Here is a 26,922-nt window from a genome sequence, read left to right as displayed (position 1 = left end):
GTGGTGAGGTACAGCTGGATGTCATCCGCGTAGCAGTGGAAAGTAACATTGAATTTACAGAGAATATTGCCAAGGGGCAGAAGGTAGATGATAAAGAGAAGGGGCCCCAGGACAGAGCCCTGGGGCACACCTGTAGTGACGGGAGAAGAAGTGGATTTGAATGACTTAAGCTGAACGAACTGAACATTGTCGTGTTTCTTAAGAAATAAACGATGGACAAATGGAGTCTTTAAACGCCTCAGATGTAAAGTTATTCGCTGTCAAAGTGACGCCAAAATGAATGGGAGTCAATGGGATGCTAACAGCAGGTGATGGCTTGTTAGCCAATGGATGCCCCCAGAAGGTATGCTTTCCGGGTGCTGGATTACCCCCTTGATGCTGACCCCTCTGGTGTCAACTTCCTCTTTCAGGAGGGTGGCTGCAGGCCCCACTTCCTCTTTTATTTTTCTGCAGTCATCCAACTTGTCAAGGCAGCTGAAATTTTTAACACATGGGCGGATCTACAGGGGGGCAAGGGGGGGGGGCAGGTGCCCCCCCACTCTAGAGCTTTGCCCCCCTAACTTTGATGATCCAAAAACTGTACTTGTAAAAACCCGCCACTATGTCCACAAGCTTCTCAAAACAGTGAACTAAACAATACATTTACCAAAAGTGAACAATTTAACTTTTAATTTTAAATGTATTATTAGCCCCTCCCTGATTCAAACGTGCAGAGCGGTGTTGGCTCAGTCTGGCTCACACACAGCGAGTCTGCTGCGGTCAGTGCGGTGGCCCTGCAACCCGACTGGAGAGCCTGAGCTGCCCCAGAGCCTCTGAAGGTGAAGTGAGTTTCCCCAGGTGTAGTTTAAACACACGTTTAACTTAAAGTTACATTTGTAATGAATGTATTGTATGCTAAAGACGATTCAGCATCAGCAAAAACAGCGAGTCTATTACGTTAGTCAAAATCAGCGGTCAAATCGCTCCCTCGTGATTTGTAAGAGCACTCTTCCCTTTGATTAGCCTACTTTTGATTTGAGTAAAGACAAAAACAGCTTAATAAAAAATATAAAATATTGTTTGTATCCATAACGTTTACTGATGGTCGCCGTGACGCCGACGTACGTTACGTTACAACACACAATACAGTGCCAGTTAGGAGATCGATCATTTGATTAGCTAAGCAGTCCTATTAAATCCAATTCCTCACAGCAATTAAACCAGGTTACAACTGGGGAATAACAAATACAATAGGATTAAGTATGGGCGTTAATAGTTGGGAATATGATGCGTAATAATGATTAGGTCTGCATTTGGTCTTAAAGAGGCAGCAGTCTAATAATCTTGCTGACGATTGCTCCATTAATGTAAATCAAACAACAAAAGACAAAGAGAAAATCAGTCGCAGCCCTTGAATGATATAAGCTTTAATCTATCTATGATAAACTATAGTGTTATTTTAAATCTGACTTTATTAGATGTCTTTTTAGCCCATGTTAGCCTGAACAGTAATGTCAGTAGACATTACTGAAATTAAAGCACTGGATATATAATTTGTATAATTGTATACTTTTTTTGTTTGACCATGTGTTTGTACTTTGTTTTTGGTGTCCTATGTCTTCTGAATATAAAACACAAAAGCCTGCACCCTTCTGAATAACATATATGTTTTATTTGTTTTGTTAAATCATTGCTTTAATTTTCTTTTGCTATAGATATTTATTTTACATTTCAAAATATAAAGCAATATTAATTGTGTTCTAAATCATTTTTTTCCCCCTTTTTTTTTATATAACAAAAAGAACCAATAAGAATACCGTTAAAGTACCGGATCGATAAGGAGTATTGGTAAGAGTAGTAACACCGAACGATACCCATCCCTATTGGCAGCAACGAATTAAAAGTTATGGCAAATTTAACTGTGATTAAATTCGTCTGCCATATGTTGCCACCCCTCAAAAATTCCTGCCCCCCTCTCGCCACCCCATAAATATTTTTCTAGATCCGCCCCTGACTCAGGTTTAACGGTCATTGCGGAAAAAAGCAAGCATTTCTTCGTTGCAAAACGCAGGAAAATACAGGAAAACGAATTAGAATACAGTGTATAAGCAAAAGTAATTCTTTGTCTTTTCTCTTTTACAAGAAACCAAAATAAAATGACAAGATGTCTGTTATGTGCTTCAAATCACAATTTATATTTAAATTGGGTCACCCAATCTCATTCTCATAAAATGCTCAGTGCACAAAAATTATCTTTGTTAACAAACCAAAATCTTTGCATTGGATCAGTTTTTTCACTGTCTCCCAAGGGATATGGGATACAAATTCTAGACGCCTTCAGATAGAAAGTATAATATTTAAACACGTGCAGTTAATATCTTTCTATTTATTTATCACTTTAAGAGCACCTATTGCTCAGTTTTAGATATCTCATCTACATAAATACATCAAAGTTTTTTTTATGATTCAAAATGTCCTAATTATCACAGAGTGCATATTCCTATTATTATGATTTAGAATTTTAACAATTTCTGCATTTTTTTATTGATCTTGTTTTAACATTTCTTTCTTTATCTTTCTTGATATTCAATCAGAATTAAAGTCTCATTCAAACAAAAAGCAAGTTTCATTACTACAGCACCTCAGGGTATTTTCCCTCCCAAATCTGGTTTGCAGCATGACATGTTGCTATTTGCAGAACAAAGTTTTATTGACAGCTTTCTGGGCGCACTCTCAAACACAATAAATAAAATACTCAACAGATACCAATTTGATTGGATTTAACCTTAATCATTGCCCTTAATAGCCATGGTAAAAACATATATATTTTTTAAATCCTTAATATTTTAAATGTGATCACCCGTTTTCTTAAAATTTTCATACTTTCAGTCTACATTTTATATACTTCTCAAAAAATATTCTTTATGTACTTCTCAGAAATATACTCAAAATTACACATTTAATTGACTTATACTGAGAGAAAAGTCCAAGTATATTTGGCCTGTACTTGTACTCTTGTACTTGTATCTTTTGATCAAGATATAAGTAGGCTATACTTGGCTTGTAGTTGTGTTAACTCTTTTGATCGAGTAGCCTATTAAATATACTTTTTTTTAAAATAGTTTTTCATACACAGTCTTATGAATAACATTGTTTGAAAATATTGATATAAAACAGATATGTTTCTAATTCTGTGTATCTGAATTTTTGTGCAGGCTAGTCCGCTGGTGGTGTATATAGGGATTTACTTTAATTCTACTTTACTCTTTCCCCACCATTGACTGAATTTTCCAGCTATCCATGTTTTCACTGTTATACGGTAGGGGGCGCTATGACACATCTTCTGCTACAGAATCTCTGGATCAAAATACAGGAGAAGAAGAAGCTGAAACAAGTGATAGAAGATTGCTCACTCAAATGTAAAATAACGTGATCATCAAACATTAAATAGCTTGTAAATTGCTTAATGTTTCCAAATTAAATGAAGCGTAACACATGAAGAGAAAACGACTGTGAAGCTTTTGGTGTGTTTGACTCGATCTACTCCATCTGTGTTTTGATCATCGTTCTGAATCTGATCAAGGAGTGTAGTCTTTGACAAAAATGAGATTTTCTAAATTTTTTTGTTTAAAATGTTGCCTTTCTTTATGAAACTTACCAACATTCAAGTGTTGGTAAAAAAGGATGCATGAAGCTAATAAAATGTACAGTTAAAGGTATTTTTCAAGTATAAAAAATAACATTTGAACATAGTGGTATATAGGCCTACTGCAAGTGCAAAAATAATATATAAATAGTAAACTATAAGTATAATGTTAATTTCACTTAAAGAAAACTTGTAGTATAAAACTACTAAACTAGTAGTTTACTGAGAGTACACTAAAAGAGCAAAAAGAATGTATAATTAGTAAAGTACAAGGATGATAAGTTCACTTTAAGAAAACTTGTAGTATAAAACTACTAAACTAGTAGTTTACTGAGAGTTTACTTCAAAGTGTACTTTCATAAACAAAAAAGTATTAAAATAGTAAACTACTAGTATACCCATAAGTTCACTTGCAGTACAAATGAGAAACATAATTATGAACTAGTTGTGCACTTAAAGTTTACTACTGTTACACTTATAGTACACTTAAACTTTTATATACTAAAAGTGGGCCAATTTAGTCCCAAGCGGTATTAAAACAGTACACTTACAAGTTTACGACAAGTACATATTGACATTAGTATACTTACTGCATAATGTATACTTAAAATATACTTGAACATTACTTAAGTATACTTCTTTTTCGTAAGGGGGGACAGGGTGTCCTTTTCGGGTTGACAGCTAATGGGATTTGTTTATGGCAGGTTTTTGAGTTATTCGTTTTTGGCCCAAATTTTTCAAAAAAAATATTTTCTTAGTAATTGCCTCTCTTCCTGGTACAGTTAGTAGCAGGTAACTTTAACTGCACTCTTGACCCGTTGCTTGACCGCTCATCAGGACTGGATTGCTCTCACTCTCAAAGCAGGAAAAAACTTGTGTGACCCCTGGAGAACGCTAAATCCATTAAAAAAAGGAATATTCATGTTTTTTTTCTATGAATACAATCAGAGTTATATTAAAAAATCTCCTGGCTCTTCCAAGCTTTATAATGGTAGTGAATGGTCGTTTCTGTTTTGAAGTCCATAAAAGTGCATCTGTCCATGATAAAAGTTCTCAACACAGCTTTGGGGGGTTAATAAAGCCCTTCTGAAAAACATTTGTAAGAAAAATACCCATATTTATAACTTTATAATCTAAAATAACTAGCTTCCGCCTGATGACAAATGCATGCAATGTAGCTGACCAAAAGTACACCAGAGATTCTATGTATCCATTGCATTTTTGGTAAATGCGTGTAAAAAAGGAAAAAAAGTTGGCACACTCTGGCTCCAAAAATGTGAAAATTTAATGGTAGACTCACACACAGGTGGTAACGTTTCAAGCACGTAGGCTCTTCGTCAGACAGGAGTGATACCCCTGAAAAATATCACTGATGCACTCAGAATCAGAATCAGAAAGGGGGTTTATTTGCCATGAATGTTTGTACAGACAAGGAATTTACTTTGGCAGGAAGGTGCATACATATAACATACAACATACATGTATAAGGTACAGGATATAAGAGCACAAGAACACACATGGGATACCTTATAAGGCAATGGTGCAAATATGCAAAAGTGCAAATATAACAATGAGCTATATTGAGTTTCTAGTTTAAAGTCAGTGAAAATATGACATGGTTAAGAGTTTCTAGTTTCTAGTTTAAAGTCAGTGACAATGAGAGCTCCTGGCCTTGTTAAAGAGGCCAGTAGCAGAAGGGAAGAAACTGTTCTGATGGCGTGAGGTGTTGGTCCTAACGGACCGCAGCCTTCTGCCAAAGGGGAGTAGCTGGAACAGGAAGTTACCAGGGTGGGAGGGATCTGCCACAATCTTCTTCGCTCACCTCAGCGCCCTTGAGGTGTACAGGTCCTCAAGGGAAGGCAGATTGCAGCCGATTACCTTCTCAGCAGTGCGGATGATACGCTGCAGTCTGCTCTTATCCTTGGCCGTGGCAGCAGCATACCAGGTGATGATGGAGGAGGTAAGGATGGACTCAATAATGGATGTATAGAAGTGCACCATCATTGTCTTCGGAAGGTTGGATTTCTTCAGCTGCCGTAGGAAGTACATCCGCTGAAGTGCTTTCTTGGCGAGGGAGCTGGTGTTCAGTTCCCACTTTAGGTTCTGGGAGAGGATAGTGCTGTTACGATCTGTGTTTGTTCTCCTTTGTTTTTGTCCCTCCCTTGTTTGTCTTGGTGTTTTTCTGGGCATGTGCGCGCGCTCTATTTCTTTGAGCGTGTGCGCGCGCGCTTTTTTGCTCTTTCTGTCTCCAGGTGGACGCACCTGTTCGGGATTTGCCTGATGGAAGTGACTTATAAAACGCCAACGAGGAGGAGAAAGGAGAGCGTCTTCGGATCTTGTGGGCTAACCAGCAAACAATTTGTCTTTTAGTAGCTGTATGTTTGTTAACCGTTGTCCGTACTGTTTGGTCCATTTACTGGACGAAATGTTCGTGGTTGTAACGTCCGTTGTGAGTGAGTAAATAAATCATTGCAGTGAATTAGCCGTTCTTTCGTTCTTCTTTATGTTACGAATTCTCTCTTCTCTCAGAACAAATATATATTTGTGAGAGGTCGTAACATAAATTGGGGGCTCGTCCACGATTTTGAGGAGAGATCGCGTTGTATGATTAGGGTAAGTTGCTCCGGTTATTTAGAGTGATCCAGCTGGCCGTGCTTAGCGCCGGACTTTCCATCGGATTACTGTTTATTATGTTGAGTTTTTTATTTTAGTTTGTTATTTTTGGAGGTATTCCGGGGGAGAGATTTTATCTCTTAACTGGTAACCCTCTGAAGATTAGAGAGGTTGTAGTTAGTTTTGTGGCTAGGTAGAGAGGTCCGGAGTATGCTTACTTGATTCATATTTTTTTTGATAATGGCGACGTTTAATTTGAACGAATTTATTAAACAACCGAGGGTTGAAATGTTGGACAACTGTCGGAAAGAGGATTTGTATATTATTGCTCAACAGTATGAGATATCTGTTTCTAGAGTGTTACTTAAAAAAGAGTTGAAAACTTGTTTGCTGGCTGGTCTTATTGGAAAAGGGGTGTTACCTGGTGACGCTGAAGTAACGCAGCAGGGTGAACCATCAGAAGCTCCTGCTCCTGTCACTCCATTGAATGTCGGTATGGTAGGTCCACCGTTGTCTATGCCAAAATTTGAACCGTTGTCAATTTCTACTGATATGTCATCAATGTCTCAGGCTCGTGTGAACGTGCGTGTTGCTCGATTGCAGTTGGAGGCTCAAGATAGAGCTCAGAGGCGGAAAGACGAATTAGAACATCAATTGGAGAGGGATCGTATCGAGGCAGATACTAAAATTCGGTTGCGAGAGTTAGAATTGAGACAGCAAAAGGAACCGGTGTTAGAAAATCGATCGCCTGTAGACTCCAGTACTGCCAACTCTGTAACAGCTGAAAATGACTCTGGTAATTCGGCGCCTGTCCCGGTGTTAGATTCTTCGTCGGCAGTTACGTTTAGTGTGACGAAAAATATTGCATTAGTGCCGCTTTTTAGAGAAAAAGAGGTGGAAGCATACTTTCAGGCTTTTGAGCGGATAGCTATGGGGTGGTGGTGGTGCAATGGATAAGACACATGCCTTTGGTGTGAGAGACCCGGGTTCGAATCCACTGTGAGACACCATTGTGTCCCTGAGCAAGACACTTAACCCCTAGTTGCTCCAGAGGTGTGCGACCTCTGACATATATAGCAATTGTAAGTCGCTTTGGATAAAAGCGTCAGCTAAATGAATAAATGTAAATGTAAATGTAAATGCTATGGCTTTGAAATGGCCCAAAGAATCCTGGTCGTTGATGCTGCAGTGTAAGCTCACGGGGAAGGCACAGGAGGTGTGCGCGTCATTATCTTTAGAAGAGAGCGTGCAGTATGATGCCGTAAAAAATGCCATCTTGCGTGCGTACGAATTAGTGCCCGAGCACTATAGGCAACGTTTTCGTACGACTAAAAAATCTGCTTCTCAAACGTACGTGGAATTCATTCGGGAAAAGAGCACATTATTTGACAGGTGGATTAAAGCCTCTAAGGTTACTGATTATGAATCTCTGCGTGAGCTTGTGCTTATTGAAGAGTTCAAAAATTCAGTCCCAGAACGTACAGCTCTTTATTTGAATGAACAAAAGGTAACTACAGTCCAACAGGCAGCTATTCTGGCTGATGAGTATGCTTTAATGCATAAAACTACTTTTGTTAGATCTCCATCAGAATCAGGATCTAGTCTTCAAAAAGAAACTGAAATTTAAAATAAAGCCTTCAGGGGTGAGATTCAGGAAAGAGTGTAGTTACTGTCGTAAAATAGGGCATTCTATTTCTGAATGTTACAGCCTTAAGAAGAAACAAACGCGACCTGAGGGGGTAAGTTAGTTTTAAGAGATGTTGATAAGTGTAATGTGTACTTAGATGATGTGGTGATTTATTCTGCCACTTGGGGTGAGCATATGACAACATTACAGACCGTTTTTAATCGTCTTTCTAGTGCTTCTCTCACACTTAATTTGAGGAAGTGTGAGTTCGCAAAGGCAACTGTTACTTACCTCGGGAAGCAAGTCGGTCGAGGAAAGGTTCGACCAATTGACGCTAAGATCTTTGCTATTTTGTCGTATCCTGTTCCTACGACTCGGCGGGAATTGTTGCGATTCTTAGGAATGGCCGGTTATTACAGGTGCTTCTGTAAAAAATGTCTCTATGATTGTGGCACCTTTGACTGCTCTATGCAGTCCTAAGAAACAGTTCTGTGGTCTGACGCATGTCAACATGCTTTTATGTGTGCTAAGTCTCTTCTCTGTAGTGCTCCAGTTCTGTCAACTCCTGACCTGTCCCGGCCGTTTACACTGGAGGTGGATGCGAGTGCGACGGGAACCGGAGCTGTCCTTCTGCAAGAGGGTGCTGATGGATTTTCTCATCCTGTGTCTTACTTCTCTACTAAGTTTACTCGACCTCAGTTGAACTATTCAACCATAGAGAAAGAGACCTTAGCGATGTTAACGGCGCTACAACACTTTGATGTCTACCTTGGGGCTGCTTCTTTACCTGTGGTAGTTTACACTGACCACAATCCGTTAGTGTTCCTGTCACGTATGTATAACCACAACCAGCGCTTAATGCGTTGGGCCTTACTGGCCCAAAAATACAATTTAGAGATTAAGCATAAAAAGGGTAGTGACAACATCGTTGCAGATGCTCTTTCACGAGGATAGAGTCTCATGTGTTGTTTTTGTTTGTCTTTGAATGTCTGACCCCTCTATAGAAAAAAAAAAAGAAGGAAAACGTATGTTTCTTTTTTTTTTTTTTTTTTGTGGGGGAGTGTTACGAAATGTTCGTGGTTGTAACGTCCGTTGTGAGTGAGTAAATAAATCATTGCAGTGATTCAGCCGTTCTTTCGTTCTTCTTTATGTTACGAATTCTCTCTTCTCTCAGAACAAATATATATTTGTGAGAGGTCGTAACAAGTGCCCAGGAAGCGGAAAGACTCCACAGTGTTTACCTGGGAGCCGCACAGGTTGATGGGGGTGGGTGGGGCTGTGTTCCTTCTAAAGTCCACAACCATCTCCACTGTCTTCAAAGCACTGAGCTCTAAGTTGTTCTGGCAACACCAGGACACCAGGTTGTCGACTTCCCACCTGTAGTCAGACTCATCCCCATCCGAGATGAGCCCAATGAGGGGGGTGTCATCCGCAAACTTCAAGAGTTTGACGGACGGATGACTGGAGGTGCAGCTGTTGGTGTATAGGGAGATAAGCAGAGGAGAAAGGACGCAGCCCTGAGGGGAGCCGGTGCTGATGGACTGGGAGTTAGAGACTTGTGACCCCAGCTTAACGCACTGCTTCCTGTCAGACAGGAAGTCTGCGATCCATCTGCAGGTGGAGTCCAGGACCAGTACATTGAGCTGGGAGATCTTGTCCTGAAGCAGGGCAGGGATGATGGTGTTGAATGCGGAGCTAAAATCCACAAACAAAATCCTGGCATAGGATGCCGGGGAGTCCAGATGCTGGAGGATGAAGTGAAGGGCCATGTTGACTCTGTAGGCAAACTGCAGGGGATCCAGGAGAGAGTCTGTGATTGATTTGAGGTGGGCCAGCACCAGGCACTTCAAAGGACTTCATTACTACAGAGGTCAGGGCGATGGGTCTGTAGTCATTAGCCGCGTTTCCACTGTCGGGCCAGGGCCGGGCCGTGCTAGTGCGTGCCAGGGCCAGTCGCGTTTCCACTGTCACTTCCGGGGCTTGATCGGGGCTTACTCGGGGCCAACGGCCAGGATTTCTGGCCCGTCGAATACCTTGGGCCAGAGCGGGCCAGCTCGGGCTAGAGGAGTGGTTACGAACAGAGGCGGAGTTCACCTGAGTCGGGAGACGGCAGCGCCGGATGATTCTGTCAGCATTAAAGACTTTTAAAATAATTTAACTCGCGTTCATGTTTGAATGCCTTGTGTTTGTGATGCAAAAGACTATGCGCTCTAACCATTACCATAGTAAACATAGTAAATGCTTGAAGAAACGCATAGTAAAAATACATAGTGAACGCTTGAAGAAATCAGACCAATCATAAAGGCTATCACAATCATGTTTTTATTTTATCTGTCAGTAGCCTACGTCTCGTCTCATTATACCGGACTATCATAAAACAAAGCAACTTTTTTTTTCGGGAGCTTCCTCTGTTTCTCTGACGGAAAATATCTGTATGGAAGTCGAGAGAGTGCTGCTAAAGCTCCTCAGGTCGTATTTTTGGTGGCATATATTTGTAGAAATTATCATTCTTTCTAAATGTGATGTAAATATGTCCTGTAACTACCAGATAAACAGTAACAGACGCGACTGAAGAAGTAAGTGTGTCCTCTTTCTTTTGTGAAATAGACCTAACGGTAATTTATTTCTGAGTGACTAATGTGCAATTTTGACATAAATTAATTCATTATGATCAATGTATCACTTTTTATTGTAAACCTGTGGTAAAACATCGATGCTTGGGTTTTAAATATTCAAGTAAACAACAAAAATGCCAGCAAACGGCCGCTTTTATCATGTTTGTTTTCAACGCTGTTTCCAGTGATTTCTGATTAGTTTTCTGATAAAACTTCCATTTGTTGGTGAATGGGTTAGTGTGACGTTGTTCCAGAGAGGCGTGTTACAGGCGTGTTTTAGTGAAGCGCTGTGGAGCTTCTGGCCCGACAGTGGAAACGCAGGCCCGGTGCTATTAGCCCGAGGCTATCAGCCCGGCACGGCCCGTTTAAAGCCCTGGCCCGGCCCTGGCCCGACAGTGGAAACGCGGCTATTATGTCCTGTAGGCCTTGGCTTTTTGGGCACAGGGATGATGGTGGAGGACTTGAGACAGGCTAGTACATGGCATGTCTCCAGGGAAGTGTTGAAGATGGTGGTGAACACAGGAGACAGCTGGTCCGCACAGTGCTAAAGGGTGGCTGGAGAGATGGATTCTGGCCCGGCTGATTTCCAAGGGTTCTGCCTCTTGAAAAGTCTGTTTACTACACTCTCTTGCTCACCTTCAGCAGTCCAGCGCTGTACTGTCCTCACAATGGCTTTCTCCCTCTTTATCTCCTGCTTGTACACGGGGAGCAGCAGTACAGAGGAATGATCTGATTTCCCAAAGTGAGGCAGAGGAACAGATTTAAAAGCTCCCTTAATGGTTGAATAGCAGTGACCGACAGTTTTGTTGCCTCTGGTGACACAGCTGACGTGTTGGTAGTATCTCGGTAGCACTGTCTTCAAATTACAATGATTGAAGTTAGGGCTGCACGATATTGGAATAAAATTACATTGCGATATTTTTTCGCCAACTATATATATATTACGATATTGCGAGCCATCAATCCAGGCTAAAGTCAATAATAATTTCACTAATAAGCAAGCTTCATTACAAGTGACAAAAAGGTCACTTAATATTTTATTCCAAAATTAGAACATATTTCTGTCAGAATTCGGTGAACTTTCTACGCAATCCAATGTGGCGGCGCTCTTAACAGATGTTTGTTTGTTCATTAGGCTATAATTCCTCAAAATAAGTAAAACAAATCTTATTCTCTCTCTCTCTCTATGTTTTCGGTGCTGATGCAGTGACGCGTTCATGTAAACGGCACCTAAAAGCTGTCACAAAGAACCAGCAAAAGTAATGATTATGAATATGTAAAATATTGCAATGAGAGACATTTTAATTGTTTATTAATAAACAAGTGTTTTCTCTGTCGGCTGCAAAGATGATGTTGACGATACTGACTCATACGGATTACATCGTTTTATTTTGTTTTGAATGGTTCTGTTTAAAAATAGAGATTTCTGTAGATAATAGATATATTTATATATATAGGTGTGTGAGGCGAGTAGACTACCTTATACGCTGAGTTTCGGTTCATGGATGATAGCTTAACTTTAGCTCCAGTTCAGGCGCTGGCGCCTCCGTGTCGTGATTATCTATTGTCTGCTATATTTACTTTTTATTTATTAAATTAAGTTTTATGTAACAAAGTTCGGGAGGAGCATGTTCAGCTAATCATCCAATCAGCACAAGAAGAAGCCAGTATAAATAAAGCCTTCCCTTACCTCCTGTCTCTTGAATAATCTCTCAGCATCGGACTCCGCCTTCGTGCCGTTATGTCCGAGTTAGAGCTCTTCCCCTCCGACGATGAGTCTTTCATCACGGAGGTGTCTCCATCGCAAACCGCCGATCCAGAGACCATTTCCTCTCCAGCAGCTAACAACAACATCGAGCCTCCATCCTCAAACAGGGGATGCCGGCCCTCCAGATCCTCTCCGCATACTCTGAGACGCCAAAGACTCCCCTCACCACCGCCAGCGAGGAACTCCTCATCTTCCTCATCGTCTTCCTCCGCGCCTTCCCACCTTTCAGCTCACCCAAACATCCCTCCCATAGGGAAGTGGACAGTTAAGGGGCTGAGACAAGCCTTAATTAATTCCGATGCAAATTTTTCCCGCAGGATGAAAAAAGCTGAATTGTTTAATTTATATGTCACCTTACAATCTTCTCACCCTTCTGTTTCAGCTCCAATCCCATCGGCTCGAACGAGCAAGGCCCGCCGGGCCCTGATCGCTCGTCCCGCAACGTCTACACCTTCCTCACTTGCAGCGCCGGGCCCCGCCCCTGCGCCACGTCGTCGCAGACCTTCCGCTAGCCTGGGCCGCGCCCCGGAACCAGTCTCGGAAGGGCGCCAACCTTTTCTGGGTCAACTCCTCTCCTCAGCCCCTCCCACCATGCTACCTCACGCTCCAGATCTCTGCAATTCCAATTTCACACACGATCCCCAAATGTTTTTCTTCCCTTCTACTTCTTTCAGTTTTCCTCCTTCCCAAGCGCCAGGTGCTCACCCTAATGTGAGGATGCCTCCGTTAGCCGGTCAATCGCCGGCGGATTTCCTTCCCCTCCCCCTTCCACACAATGATCTTCCTATTCCGCCTCCATCTATCCCGGGGGCTGATCTCTGTGCGAGGATGCCTCCGCAAACGGCCACAGCCCCAACTTTCCCTCCCTTTAACCCTCTCCAAGTGCAATCTCCTTTCTCTCTCTTCTCAGCCACTCCTCAACCAGCCCCTCCGAATGCAGTTGCCGCAGAACCTCCTCCAGTGACGAACAACACAGATGTAGATTTGGGTTCTCTCCTGTCCTTGTTTCCCCCAGCTGAGTCCAATCGCCAAGTGGACTGTGGCGATATTTCAGTCACTCTAAAAAATAACTCACAGGTTACATCACGTACATTGTCACTGGCCGAATTCTGTATTGCCTTCAGCCGCTATACAGAAATCATATGCTCGACTTTCCCCCATAGACGGCGCGAGCTGAACGATTATCTTTCTATCATAGCGGAGCTCGCGTTGTCTTATGGGGGAAGTCATTTTTATACTTACCACAAGTTGTTTTCCGCAAAATGCGCTGTCCGCGTTTCCCAATGGAATCAGTGTCCCTATTGGGGAGCGTTGGACACTGATCTCCATAACCGAGTCTAGTGAAGAGGTGTGCAGAAACATCTCCTGCGCAATCTGCAGATCCACAAGCCATGTCACCACGGCATGCCCCCAAATCAATCCATCGATCCCTCCCTGCCCAGAGCAGAATGCCATAAAATCCACAAGTTACGTTCCGCGACCCGCAAGAGAAGATTTTTCGATCAGAGCACCATACATGGCACCCGACAGACAAGTTTGTAGAAACTTCAATGAAGGGAGATGCCCAAGACAACGCTGTCGTTTTCTTCACGTCTGCGATTACTGTGGCGGTGCACACGCCCGCGTGGTATGCCCAGTCAAAAAATCTGTTAATAAAAATGCAAAAAACGATCTCTCGACTCCTGTGAATGTTTTCCGCCTGGCCGAGGAATTATCACACCACCCAGATGTCAACTTCACAAATTATTTGCTGACAGGTCTCAATCAAGGTTTTAAACCCGGCGTAGAAAGTCATCCCACGCAAAACATTATCAGCGCTAATCTTTAGTCCTCCTTAGCGGAGCCTGAAGTAGTAGATAAACTAATTAAAAAAGAAATTGAATCCGGTTTCATGATAGGCCCATTCGAGGCTCCCCTGTTCGACAAATTTCGCATCAGCCCCATAGGCGTGGCTACCAGGAAATTCTCTGGGAAAAAGCGGTTGATAATCGACCCCCCATAATTCTCCATATCCGAGCATCAATAGTCTCATCCCTCTCGAAGAATATTCTCTCAACTATCATGATATCGAACAAGCCATAACCATGATTAAAATAGCTGGACGAGGCGCATGGCTTGCAAAAGTAGATATCTCCTCTGCTTTTAAAGTAATGCCAATCCACCCTGATTCGTGGCACTTATTCGATGTAAACTAGCCGAAAAAGTTTTATTTCGCCGTGCGCTTAACTTTCGGCTGCAAAAGCAGCCCGAAAATCTTTGACACTCTCTCTGAAGCCATATGTTGGATCCTTTCCAATAATTATGCAATTCCTCATCTTCTCCATCTGCTCAACGATTTCCTAATAATTTCACCATATGACGCCATCCCTGAGGCTCACCTCCTCACAGTGCAAAAAGTTTTCGCCGAGCTAGGGATTCCATTAGCCCAGGAGAAAACATCGGGTCCAACTACATCCATCGAGTTCCTAGGCATCAATCTGGACTCAGTAAAATTCCCGGCCTCAATGCCTAAGGAAAAAATCGATCGTATTATCTTAATCGCATCCAATTTTACAGATGGCACAGATTGTTCAAAACGCGAACTTCTCTCGCTGCTGGGCCACCTATATTATGCTATGCGCATTATTCCACAGGGCCGCCCCTTTATCGCGCATCTTCTCGCCCTCACTTCATCCGTTCATGCGCTGGAAGATCGGATTATCCTTTCTAGCGAGTCCAAAAACGAGCTAAAATTATGGATTAATTTCCTTAACCAGTGGAACGGCTTAACTTTTTTTTACGACGACTTTATCTCTCTTCCCCTCAATATCAAACTGTTTACAGACGCAGCTCCCTCGATCGGCTTCGGCGGCTATTACCAAGGACGCTGGTTCGCATCTCCCTTGCCCCCTCAGCTCCTAGACACACCCCAGTCTTCAGCCTCCTCTGCCCTTTTTGAGCTCTACCCGATCATTGTCGCAGCTTCCCTATGGGGGAAAGAGTGGTCAACCAAAAGCATCCAAATCCATTGCGACAACGAAGCAACCGTACACTGTATTAACAAAGGTCGTTCTCGCTCACCTGCGCTAATGCCACTCCTCAGACGCCTCATCTGGATCTCCGCATGTGACCAGTTCTTAATAACTGCAAAACACGTCCCAGGGGCTCAAAATCAAATAGCTGACTCTCTCTCCCGTTTCTCTTTTCAGAAATTCAGGATGCTGGCACCAGAAGCAGACCCCACTCCAACCCCAGTACCTCCTTATTCTCAGCTGATCTTCCCATAAACCATCCGCTAAAATCCCTCCTGGACACGTCCATCGATTCCATCCTCCAAGCAGTTTCTCCCAGAACCCTGCAAACATATTACACCGCGTGGAAATCGTTCAAATCATTCCACCTCTCTCACAACCTGTCGTTTCCCGAATTTTCTTTTTTAACAGTTACTTCATTCATATCTCATTTTCATAGAGTCAAAGGTCTCCAAGCGGGATCCATAAAAAGCTATCTAAGCGGCATTCAATTCTTCCATAAATTAATCCACGGTAAACCTGCACCTGCAATTAATAACTCCCAAACGTCCCTTCTAATTAAGGGAATCCAAACCCGCCCCACTCGCCCAGATACCAGACAACCAATCACAATCGATATACTCACCAGATGCATTTCATCACTCCGTCTTGGATACCACTCCACCAACACCGCCTATACATTAGAAGCTATGTTCATCCTAGCATTCTTCGGTTTCCTCCGCTGCTCCGAACTGACCATCACTTCCTTATTCGACCCAAATATTCATCCTACAATTTCAGACTTACAGATCGTAGATAATGAAACCATATCATTCTTCATTAAACAAAGTAAAACTGACAGAGCTAAAAAAGGTCACTTCGTTTATATTTTCAACCTACAAACTGCCATCCAACCGTACCATGCTCTTTTTAACTACCTGCAGTACAAACGTTCCACGTCCAAATCCCCATTCGACCCACTCTTCACTAACGACTCCAATCATCCAGCTATGAGATTCTGGTTCTAAAAACACCTTAAAGCAGTCCTCAACAAATCCGGCGTCACAGCAGATAATTTCTCTAGCCACTCATTCCGTATCAGAGCAGCTACCACAGCCGCACAAAAAGGTCTCTCCCAACAAAAAATCAAAACCCTCGATCGCTGGTCATCGAATGCTTTCAAAACCTATATCAGATCCAGCCGTTTTCACATCAGAAATGCTCACCAAGCCCTAACTAATTAGTTTGTTATATCTATCACCTGCTGCGCTTCATTTTTAGTTACATCCGTTACACCAAACCTTCCGATTGCATCTGGGCTCGCCGTTTGCACGCTCGCTTAATATTCATAGGAAACGTTTTTACAATCATATGCAGACTCCCCCATTCGAACGCTGCGATGGCTCACCCGTTCAAAGGCCGGGCTCCGTCCCCCTTCCGAAGCGCTGGTCGAGCCCTCCCGTTCGAATTGCAGTGAGAGCCTGCCCGTCTTAAGCCCCGTTCACACTACAAGCGACAAAGCGACACGATACCATTCATTTCAATGGGGAGCGGGCGACTTCCGGCAACACACGCGACAGTGACCATTGGCGACTGGATGGGGCGTGTCCAGCGACGCGACAAAGTTGAGATCAGGGGCACATTCAAGTTCAAAACGGTGCGCAACGTTTTGCTACGGTTTCCAGGTTGAACGTCATGTTTCCTGGAAACGGCGTGCACCGGTGTGCAATGGGGTTTGAGATACGTTTTCTCTTGTTTGGTGGGTGTGTCAGAACTGCAGTCCAATCAGCAGCAACATGTATATAAAGCACGCGGTATTAAAAGTGAACTCGCACAATGGGTTCAAGGAAAGTCATTTACAAATGTGTTCGATGCAGCTCGGTATACGCAACAACTGAGGATATTAGAAGACATGTTTGTCGTAAGTTTTATTGTAAAAATATTGGATATCAACATAATGATGTAGTTGTTTATATTTTTAGCTTCATTGCAAGTGTATGACATTTGGTATAGAAATAAACAATGGTAATTAAGTGCTTTTCCTAAAAATGAGAAAGAAAATACAGGGTATTATAACAGTATGAACTACAAATAAAGTCAGTATGTGAGGCTAAATAGATGTGTTTTAGTCTGAATTAGGTAAGATGTGTGCTTCCATTTCAGTTTCAGCAATCCCTTCACTCGATTGGGATGTTCTTTTTTGTTCTGGGCGGCAAGTGCAGTAACTTTAACATCGGCATATTTTGTAGTATTAAACACATATTTATACCGACTTCATCAGGCTCCGAAAATTCTTCACAAAGAACACAAAGAAGGGCCTTCTCAGCTGCCATAGTTGCAACTCTTGCGTCATCAGAACAGTGTGTTCAACGCATCACCATTTCTGTTTAAAAAACGTTGTGCAACGTTTTGTCGGGGCTGAACGCAGCCCTGTTCAACTTTATGCAAATGAAGAGCGACTTTCGGGAGCGACAACCAATAGGAGTGAAGTCAGTGGAGTACACGTGATCTGTCACTCTTCAGTGACTTTTCCTTTCAAAATGTTAGCTTGTAGCGGCTTGTAGTGTGAACACAGCTTTAGTCGTCGCCGGACGGCCGCGCTCGTGTCGCTAGGTGGGCTCCCCATTCGTCGGGCTGCGAGGGGTCTATTCCCGTGCCCCAGCCCCGTCGAAGCGCCGGTCGAGCCCTCCCGACCGAGTTCAGTGGGCACCCTCCGTCCAACCTGGCGAGGCTTACCCGTCCGATGCCGTGAGCATATAAGTTCCCGTCGGACGCTGCGAGAGCCCTCCCGGATGGACGGTTAAACTCGTTCTCAAATTCACGCTCGCATAATTCTTGCGTCATCGAGCTGTCAGTTCAACTGCAGAACGGCTCATCCGTCCGATGCTGTGAGCATCCAAGTTCCCGTCGGACGTTGCGAGAGCCTTCCCAGTCGAACAGGCAAGCTCGTTCCTTGGTAAATACATACCCTTCACATTTTGGGGGGATAAATTCTACGCTCGCTGTCCTGCGTTCATCTGACCTTTTTGGGGGGAGTAGGCCTACTCTGAGGTCGGGCCGAATTCCGAGCTCGGAGCCCTCCCCCCGGACAGCAAGCCAAATACGCATAATATTACATCAGATTTCATTAACATGTGAACTCGTGAAATGAAGTTTTATGTAACAAAGTTCGGGAGGAGCATGTTCAGGTAATCATCCAATCAGCACAAGAAGAAGCCAGTATAAATAAAGCCTTCCCTTACCTCCTGTCTCTTGACTAATTTCTCAGGATCCCGCCACCACCCCATCACCTCACATACGGCTGGGTCTGCTCATAGATACCTATGATCTATACATTTATAGGGGGGAGTACTCTGGGGTCGGGCCGAATTCCGAGCTCGGAGCCCTCCCCCCGGACAGCAAGCCAAATACGCATTATAATATTACATCAGATTTCATTAACATGTGAACTCGTGAAATCCAGGAAATTGGATAATGAAACACTGATTAAAATTAAGATACAATTAATACAAAACGAAATTTGCTTTAAAGAAAGGCTTTGTGCTTTCTGTTTGAGGTCTCTGTGAAAGTTTTAAAGCAGTAGTGCCGCTTTCAGAGCGCTCACGAAGACCGTAATGGAGAACTGTCACGTAACCTTGTTTTTTCCTCATAAATGCGAACACGAAAAATAAGACAAAATACTTTTTAAAAAAGACAACCATCCACAACTTTATAACACTCCAGGCAAAGTACCTCTTTTTGGTCAACATCCTCCTTTTTGTAGCCGAAATAATCCCAAATAGCTACGAAATCATAATTTTTTTTGCGGCAGATCCTCTTCGTCGCCCATTTTTAGCTAGGATTGCCAGAATGTTGGCTGTGAGCGGTGAGCGGTGAGCAGCGGCACAGCGAACCAATCTCCGATGTCCAATAAAGTCTGGCAATCATAAGTGATAAGGGAGGACATAGGCTGTATTATCAAACTAATAAATAAGGTTAAAACTAACACTAAGCGTGGTGTGAGAGAGGCTCGTAGCATGTCGCCATACATCGGCGCCCGCATGATAGCATTCTGATTTGAGATCCTCCAATTGGGCAATATTACAGAATCGCTGTGATATCTACACACCAGCTACTGTTAATATAAAAACAAAGGCATCCACCTTTCGTCTTACCAGAAAGAGCTGGTGTGGTCCGCTCTCAGCAACCTAAAGCCGGCCAGTTGTAACGAAGAATCCGGGATCAGATCGCCCAGCCAAGTTTCCGAGAAACATAGGACAGACGCTGTTAGAAAGTCTCAGATTTTTGCCATCAGTAGCTGGAGTTCATCCATTTTGTTGCTCAGTGAACGAACATTTGAGAGAAAAATGCTTGGTAGCACTGTATGGTTCCCGCATCCACGTAGCCGCACAAGAGCACCCGCTCGCTTTCCCCTTTTCTGCCGACGTTTCTTTGTTTGTACAAAGCCAAGCCCGGCTTTCACTAGAATACCCACTAATTCTGCCGCTAGGAGCAGAAAAGTGGGAAATAAAAGTTGTCTGCCTGATGTTTAGAAGCGCTTCTCTTGTTAAAGAACGCCGAAAAACTTGACAAGACACTGAGTTAACAGACAAAACAAAACAAAATATGACGCACCCTCCGACCGTGGCTGCCATGCGTGGCGCCATCACGTGACGATGACTCACAGACAAAACCCACTCATTAAAGGAATTGGTCAAAAAATTTACTTTGTCTCTTATTACTATTTATATTGTCGCAATCACATGTTGATGGGCCTGAATTGCTTGTTGGTTGGGCTGCACATACATTGGTCTTGGGTAGGGGTCATCTGGCGGTGCCGCCACCTCACCAAGTGGTATGCCGTGCCGGCACACCTTGTCAGGGTGGTATAACAGCATCCCCCACCGTCCTGTCAAGGCAGCGCCACCGACATTTCAGCTGACCAATCACCCGATCTACAACTGACCGAGTACGAGAATGGGCATCATTGTATCTGCGCTCTCTGTCATTTTGTGGGTTGGTGAGGGGGGTTTACAGCCACATCTTTAGTGGATAACCACAGTCTCCTGATGCGCAGTTGAATAATTAAACAGCAAAAAATAGATAATAATAACTTTAAATGGGTTGACCCAAGTCACCTTGCCACAATATTTGTTAGGCACATTTTTTTAGGCACATATTTTTTAGGCACATATTTTTAGGCAATATTTGTTGGGCACATTTTTGCATCACATATTATATGCACATTTTTTCATTAGTTCGTTAAACAGATTTTCTAATACTGGGGAAGGTTGCAACTCTTTCCCGTATAATGTTGCAGGAGGGTCGGGGGCGTTCCATTCTCAACATTCTTCCCGTTCCCATTCTCAACAGATCCTGATCGGAGACTGGAGATAAAGCAGCATGCGGTAATGATTTAATGGGAATGTTTCCGATTCACATTTGCAAATTCTTCTTCAGATGGTGCCTTTATAGCAATGTGTGTCCAATCAATTGCTCCGATTACATTAGGAAAACCGGCTATCGCTGCAAATTGTGCTTTAATGTTTGGCTGGTCAACTGCATCATATACCTTATATATACCTGGTAGACATGCGGATAATCCCGTCCCATACAGCTGGCATTGCGTGGCTCAAAGACGACTGGCTTATTCCTGAGCGGTCTGCCAGCACCTGTAAGGGAACGGGTATTGCGTGACTCCTCGCTGTCTCTCTCTCCAAATTTGGACCCAACTCAGCACAGAGCACCAAGAGGATCGCTGTAACAGCACACCGGGTTCTGCCAGTGTGTTAACTTAATTTGGGATGTAAGTTTTGGGGGAAATTTCAAAGACCTTTGTTGGGAGAGTAAGTTTGCTGGATTATTCATTACATATGTAACAGCTTTCCATTAAGCCGCTGTTGTACTGGTAATAGGAGTGAGCAAGTAATTAACGCGTATAAACTCCATGAACACAGATGTAAGATGCAACCAATCTCTTTTATATATTGTGCTCTAATTAATTAATGTTGCTTCCAATTAGCTTCTTGTAGTGTCTCATTCTTTGTTGTTCAAAGTCCATACCTTGCATAATACAGCGCACGAACATTGTCCATATTCCATATGTCCTTGAACATCACTCTTTATCAGTGTAGCATGGTTAAGCACCATTAAACTCAATCCAACACAATCTTATAAGCACGGTCAGCATGATATTCCACGTAGTACATGGCTTAACACAGTCAAAACTACCAATACCACTCCCAATACACCTGTTGTCTAATTACCTATGTGCTCCTAATATGCCAATGTCAGAGCGCCCCCAATGGACAAATATATAATTGCATTAAAATGGCTCCTACAAAATATAATTAATAATTTGTGCGTGCCTGATTGGTCCAGATGCTACACAAGACTTTCTCTCTTGATGAAATACTTGAGACTTTCTCCTTATGAAAGGTGAGGGCTACAATTACCAAACTTATTGTGGTACTATTGGGCTGCTCAATAATAGGGCTTCAATGTTCTGGTTTTCTAGAGAATCTGTCATGCCTTGGTTACAGGTTGAAATGTTGGCCCCAAGCTTGTAATGTTTTGCATACCTTCACATAACCCTAACCTATGTTTCACATGCAATAGACTTCAAGGTAGGGGAGCGCGGGGCACAACCTATCGCGGGGCTAGTTGTAACACGCTTGTTTTAAATACTTCCGCACATGCTTGGATGACGAAACTTTGTGTATTTACTAGTTGCCATATCAACACTATATAGAAAAAAAAAAAATCCGCCAAAATTATTTTTATTTTTGGAAGATATCCATAGACATTTATTAAACCATAGCAAAAGTAAATATCTTACTTAAGTTAATTTTTCATCTCTATTTTTTGTTTTATTTAAAATAAGACAAATATGATATTATTTTTATCTCCAAGATGTTATTTAACAGTTGAGATAGTTATTTAATGCTTCGCTAACTAGCAGAAGACACTAGCAGGGTTTAAATCCCAGTTGTGCAGGCGGGGGCATGTTGTAACACTCCCAGCAAGCAATTTCGCGTCTAATAGACGTCTAATAGCCGTCTAAACACAGCCCAGACGTCTAGGCTAAATCGAGGCTAATTTTGGGCTGTCAGTGAAAATCTAATAGACGTCTAAACATAGCCCAAGAATAGACAGCTATTGAATGACTACATATATACGTCTAATAGACGTCTAACCATAGCCCAAGAATAGACAATCAGACAGCTATTGAACGACTATATTTATACGTCCAATAGACGTCTAACCATAGCCCAAGAATAGACAGCTATTGAACGACTATATTTATACGTCCAATAGACGTCTAACCATAGCCCAAGAATAGACTAGTCATCAATTAGACCACTATTAAACGACTACATATATACGTCTAATAGACAGGCAATATGGGTCTAGGCTAAAACAAGGCTTATTTTGGGCTGTCAGTGAAAATCTAATAGACGTCTAACCATAGCCCAAGAATAGACTAGTCATCAATTACACTACATATACATGTAATAGACAACAAAATGAGGCATAAGGATTCTTTTCACTCAAAAATAACAGGTTCTCATAAATGAAAATCCATCCAAACTAATTGAATATAAAGGGATTTATTTTGAACAATTATATAGACAACATTCAAACATAAAAATGAACAAATAAAACAAATTAAGATATTAAAATTTTTAATTAACAACTGTTTATTTAGATCCATAACCCCCACCCCCTGCCCTCCCTGGAGCTTGTTTGAAATGATTTGAAATAACGTTTTTTATTTCACATTCCGTAGCTGATGGACAGCTGGTCATCACTGCGTCTGCCAAATGAGAAAAAGGAAAGAATTATTGCTCAAGAAAAGCATTGTTGACAGTCATTTAACTAATTACAGTCAATCACTTTTGCTAGGATGCACACTAGAGCTGGCCAATATAGAGTTAACAGAATATAGATTGAGACTATATAATTTATATCAATATAGACAATAATTTATATCAATATTATAAATAAATTAATATCAATAATTGAACATATTTGCTCGCGTAATGGTGATGCAATACGGGGTGTAACGATACGCGTATTGAACAATTCTGTACAAGGCATATATATATATAGGCTATATATACACACACATACAGGTGCTGGTCATATAATTAGAATATCATCAAAAAGTTGATTTATTTCAGTAATTCCGTTAAAAAAGTGAAACTTGTACATTATATAGACTCATTACATGCAAAGTGAGATATCTCAAGCCTTTATTTGTTATAATTTTGATGATTATGGCTTACAGCTTGTGAAAACCACCAAATCAAAATCTCAGAAAATTAGAATATTACATGAAATCACACAGTAATTACACAGTGATACCATGGTCATTGAACCAGGTTTTGGTTATTTTGGCAGTGTGGGCAGGTATAGACCTGCATTATATGACTGACAGACAAGAACAGTTTGACCTAAAAATATAAAAATTGAAACTACTGAAACAAAGACACCTACATCTTGGATGCCCATAAGGTGAGCTAAAACATATCAAAATTTAATTTCAAAGTGAACTATCACTATAAATCATTCTTTATCACTTACTCATATAACTCTAATAAACATAAAAAGATACTTATAGGCGTAGTTCACTTAAAAAAAAAACAAAAAAAAACAAAAAAAAAACATGTAATCATTTACTCACTTTCACTTGGTTCCAAACCTGTATATGTCTTTCTTCTGTTGAACAAACACAAAAAAAATATATTTTGATGAATGTTGGTAACAAGACATTTAATGGTAGTCATTGACAAGTACTTTGTTGACTGATTGCAGGATAATTTGCAATAAACAGTGTCTAAATCAAATAAAGTGGATTACATCACTCCAGTTCTGAGGTTTTTACACTGGCTATCTGTCTGTCAAAAAATTAATATAAAAAAACCTACAGTTTGTTATTAAAGTAACATTTTAAGGCCAAAGTACATTTCTAATCTTCTGATGCACTGAACCATCCAGAGCAGACCTCTCAGGACATCTGGGACCGTAGCCAGCTACTTTTATATCTCCAAAGTCAAAACAAAACATGGAGAAGCAGCATTCAGATTTATATCTGAAACAAATTCACTGAAAACTGAATGTATGCTGCATATTTTAATTATTTACAAACAAGACTTTATGTTTTTTTTCTTTTCATGTTGCACTATGCTGCTGTTAAATTTTATATAAAGTACTAACAAAATTTGCTTTAAATCAACTGTAATGTAAAAACCAAACACTGGTATCTTATTAATAATAAAAAAATAGTAATGATAAGTTTCATAGTTTCATGCTACACATTCATTGAATTTATACATTTGCAATAACACGTGCAGGTAACGTGTGTAACTTTTTGGAGAAAAATAGTACTCTGCAATGTTAATGTTAAAATGTCACGGTTCCTACACATTATAACAACTAACTAATTTAAACAATGAACATATCAAAAATAACACGCATACTTACAAGATCGAAGTATAAATGTTCAGATTTTCACTCAGACCGTTGCTCTCCGACAGCTGCCTCGTGTAAAATAAAATGGCGGAAATGTTTTCGTGAAATTTGGCTAAAGTGATCTAGTCGCGCAATGCCAGTAGTCCCAGTAGACATGTCTCAGTAGTGTTTCGATTGTGCCATCTAGCGGTTGGGAAATGCAATTGCATTTGATTTGATTTTTTATCGTAGATTGTGTATGAATGTTTGACATAAAACATATTAAGCTGTGTGAGCGAAAACATTTAAAAGAGTAATATTCTTATACTAGATCGCTGGTCTGAATCTGGGCTATAGCCAAGCCGTACGTAGACCAGATTGCTTTGATTTCGCCAGGTGGGCTAAAGCAGACCGCATATAGCCGTCCAATTCGGAGCTAAATCGTGACTACAGATCGACCATGTCGTGAAATGACATATTGAACCTTGTAGATATCATACCAATGCGAACATGATGGAATATCAACCATTTCATGCACTGCCTGGCAAAAAACTACAATCAGTTTTGACTAAATGGGCTACAATAGCCGGGTCTGAATACGAGCTAAATCGTGGCTACGCACAGCCTATAACATGTAGCCTAAAATAAAGTAAGCCAAACAACTTGTAATCACGGTAGACTTTGCTTACAGTATGGAATATCATACATCTCACAAGTTATTTTGGAAAAAAATACATTTATCCAGATTAAATGTTATTTGGGCTAAAAGTGGGTTACGCATAGCCGGGTCTGAATACGAGCTAAATCGTGGCTATGCACAGCCTACACATATAACATGTAAAATAAAGTAAACCAAACAACTTGTAATCACGGTAGACTTTGCTTACATGATGGAATATCATGCATCTCACAAGTTATTTTGGAAAAAAAATACATTTATCCAGATTAAATGTTATTTGGGCTAAAAGTGGGTTACACATAGCCGGGTCTGAATACGAGCTAAATCGTGGCTACGCACAGCCTACACATATAACATGTAAAATAAAGTAAACCAAACAACTTGTAATCACGGTAGACTTTGCTTACATGATGGAATATCATGCATCTCACAAGTTATTTTGGAAAAAAAATACATTTATCCAGATTAAGTGTTATTTGGGCTAAAAGTGGGTTACGCATAGCCGGGTCTGAATACGAGCTAAATCGTGGCTACACATATAACATGTAAAATAAAGTAAACCAAACAACTTGTAATCACGGTAGACTTTGCTTACATGATGGAATATCATACATCTCACAAGTTATTTTGGAAAAAAATACATTTATCCAGATTAAATGTTATTTGGGCTAAAAGTGGGTTACACATAGCCGGACTATATCGGGTCTATATTTAACCCAGACGTTGAAAAGACGGCTATTGCTTGCTGGGCTGCGTTACAATGTGCCCCTATTAGAAATATGCTATTATATTCTATACTTTTATTAATTTTATTGGGAAAACGTGGGGAAAACGTGAGAAAAAGGTGAATAAAGACTGAGAGTCAATGTTCAGAAATTACTAATTATTTATTTGTTTTGAACTATGTTGTATAGTTGTGTTTTCATGTGTTCGTAGTCAAAACTCAAAAATGAGTTTATATTTAATTATTAAAAATTGCCATTATTTTATATGAAAACGTTTTTTAATTGTATTTTATTTAGAAAATATTTTAGTTTGTTTTGTATATATTTTTTATTAGATCAGATAACATTTTAAGCTGTCATATGTTATGTTACAATGTGCCCCACACATGTTACAATGTACCCCACCTATGGGGCATGTTGTCACATTTCACTTCCATTCTTTCGGGGTATGTCAAGAAAAAAGTATATACTGTATTAATAAAACAAAACCACATAATTGTACTAGACATGTGGGAAATGAATGTGGGAAAAAATAAATACTCTGAACCATAAGTAGATTTACACAAACTGAGAAAGTCAAAAAGCATTAGGTTGTGCCCCGCTCTCCCCTACATTTTGTCATTGTGTGTGTGGGTGAATTTGAGGAGGTGCAAAGTTATTGGAGTAGGGTGACTCAAAATGTTTCACAATTTACTCCTCCCCAATCCCTCTAAGCCCTGTATTGTGTACACTGCGTATATACTAGAGGTGGGCATAGATTAATTTTTTTAATCTAGATTAATCTAGATTAATTTTGAAATTAATCTAGATTAATCTAGATTAAAATGGCTCATTTGAATTCTGCCGAA

General features: G+C 41.1%; 1 long non-coding RNA gene across 1 annotated transcript; it reads left to right on the top strand.

Moving 5' to 3' along the window:
- On the top strand, positions 1-21,993 carry LOC309499264. The gene is made up of 2 exons (XR_014206185.1): positions 1-343; positions 21,844-21,993. It is a non-coding gene; the product is annotated as an uncharacterized lncRNA (long non-coding RNA).
- Positions 21,994-26,922: the final 4,929 nt, after the last annotated feature.

The sequence above is a fragment of the Leuciscus leuciscus genome, assembly GCF_965113295.1.
Source record: "Leuciscus leuciscus genome assembly, chromosome: 5".
In the NCBI taxonomy this organism is placed as follows: domain Eukaryota; kingdom Metazoa; phylum Chordata; class Actinopteri; order Cypriniformes; family Leuciscidae; genus Leuciscus; species Leuciscus leuciscus.
Note: the sequence above shows the minus strand (reverse complement) of the source record. Positions and strands in the feature narration are given on the sequence as shown.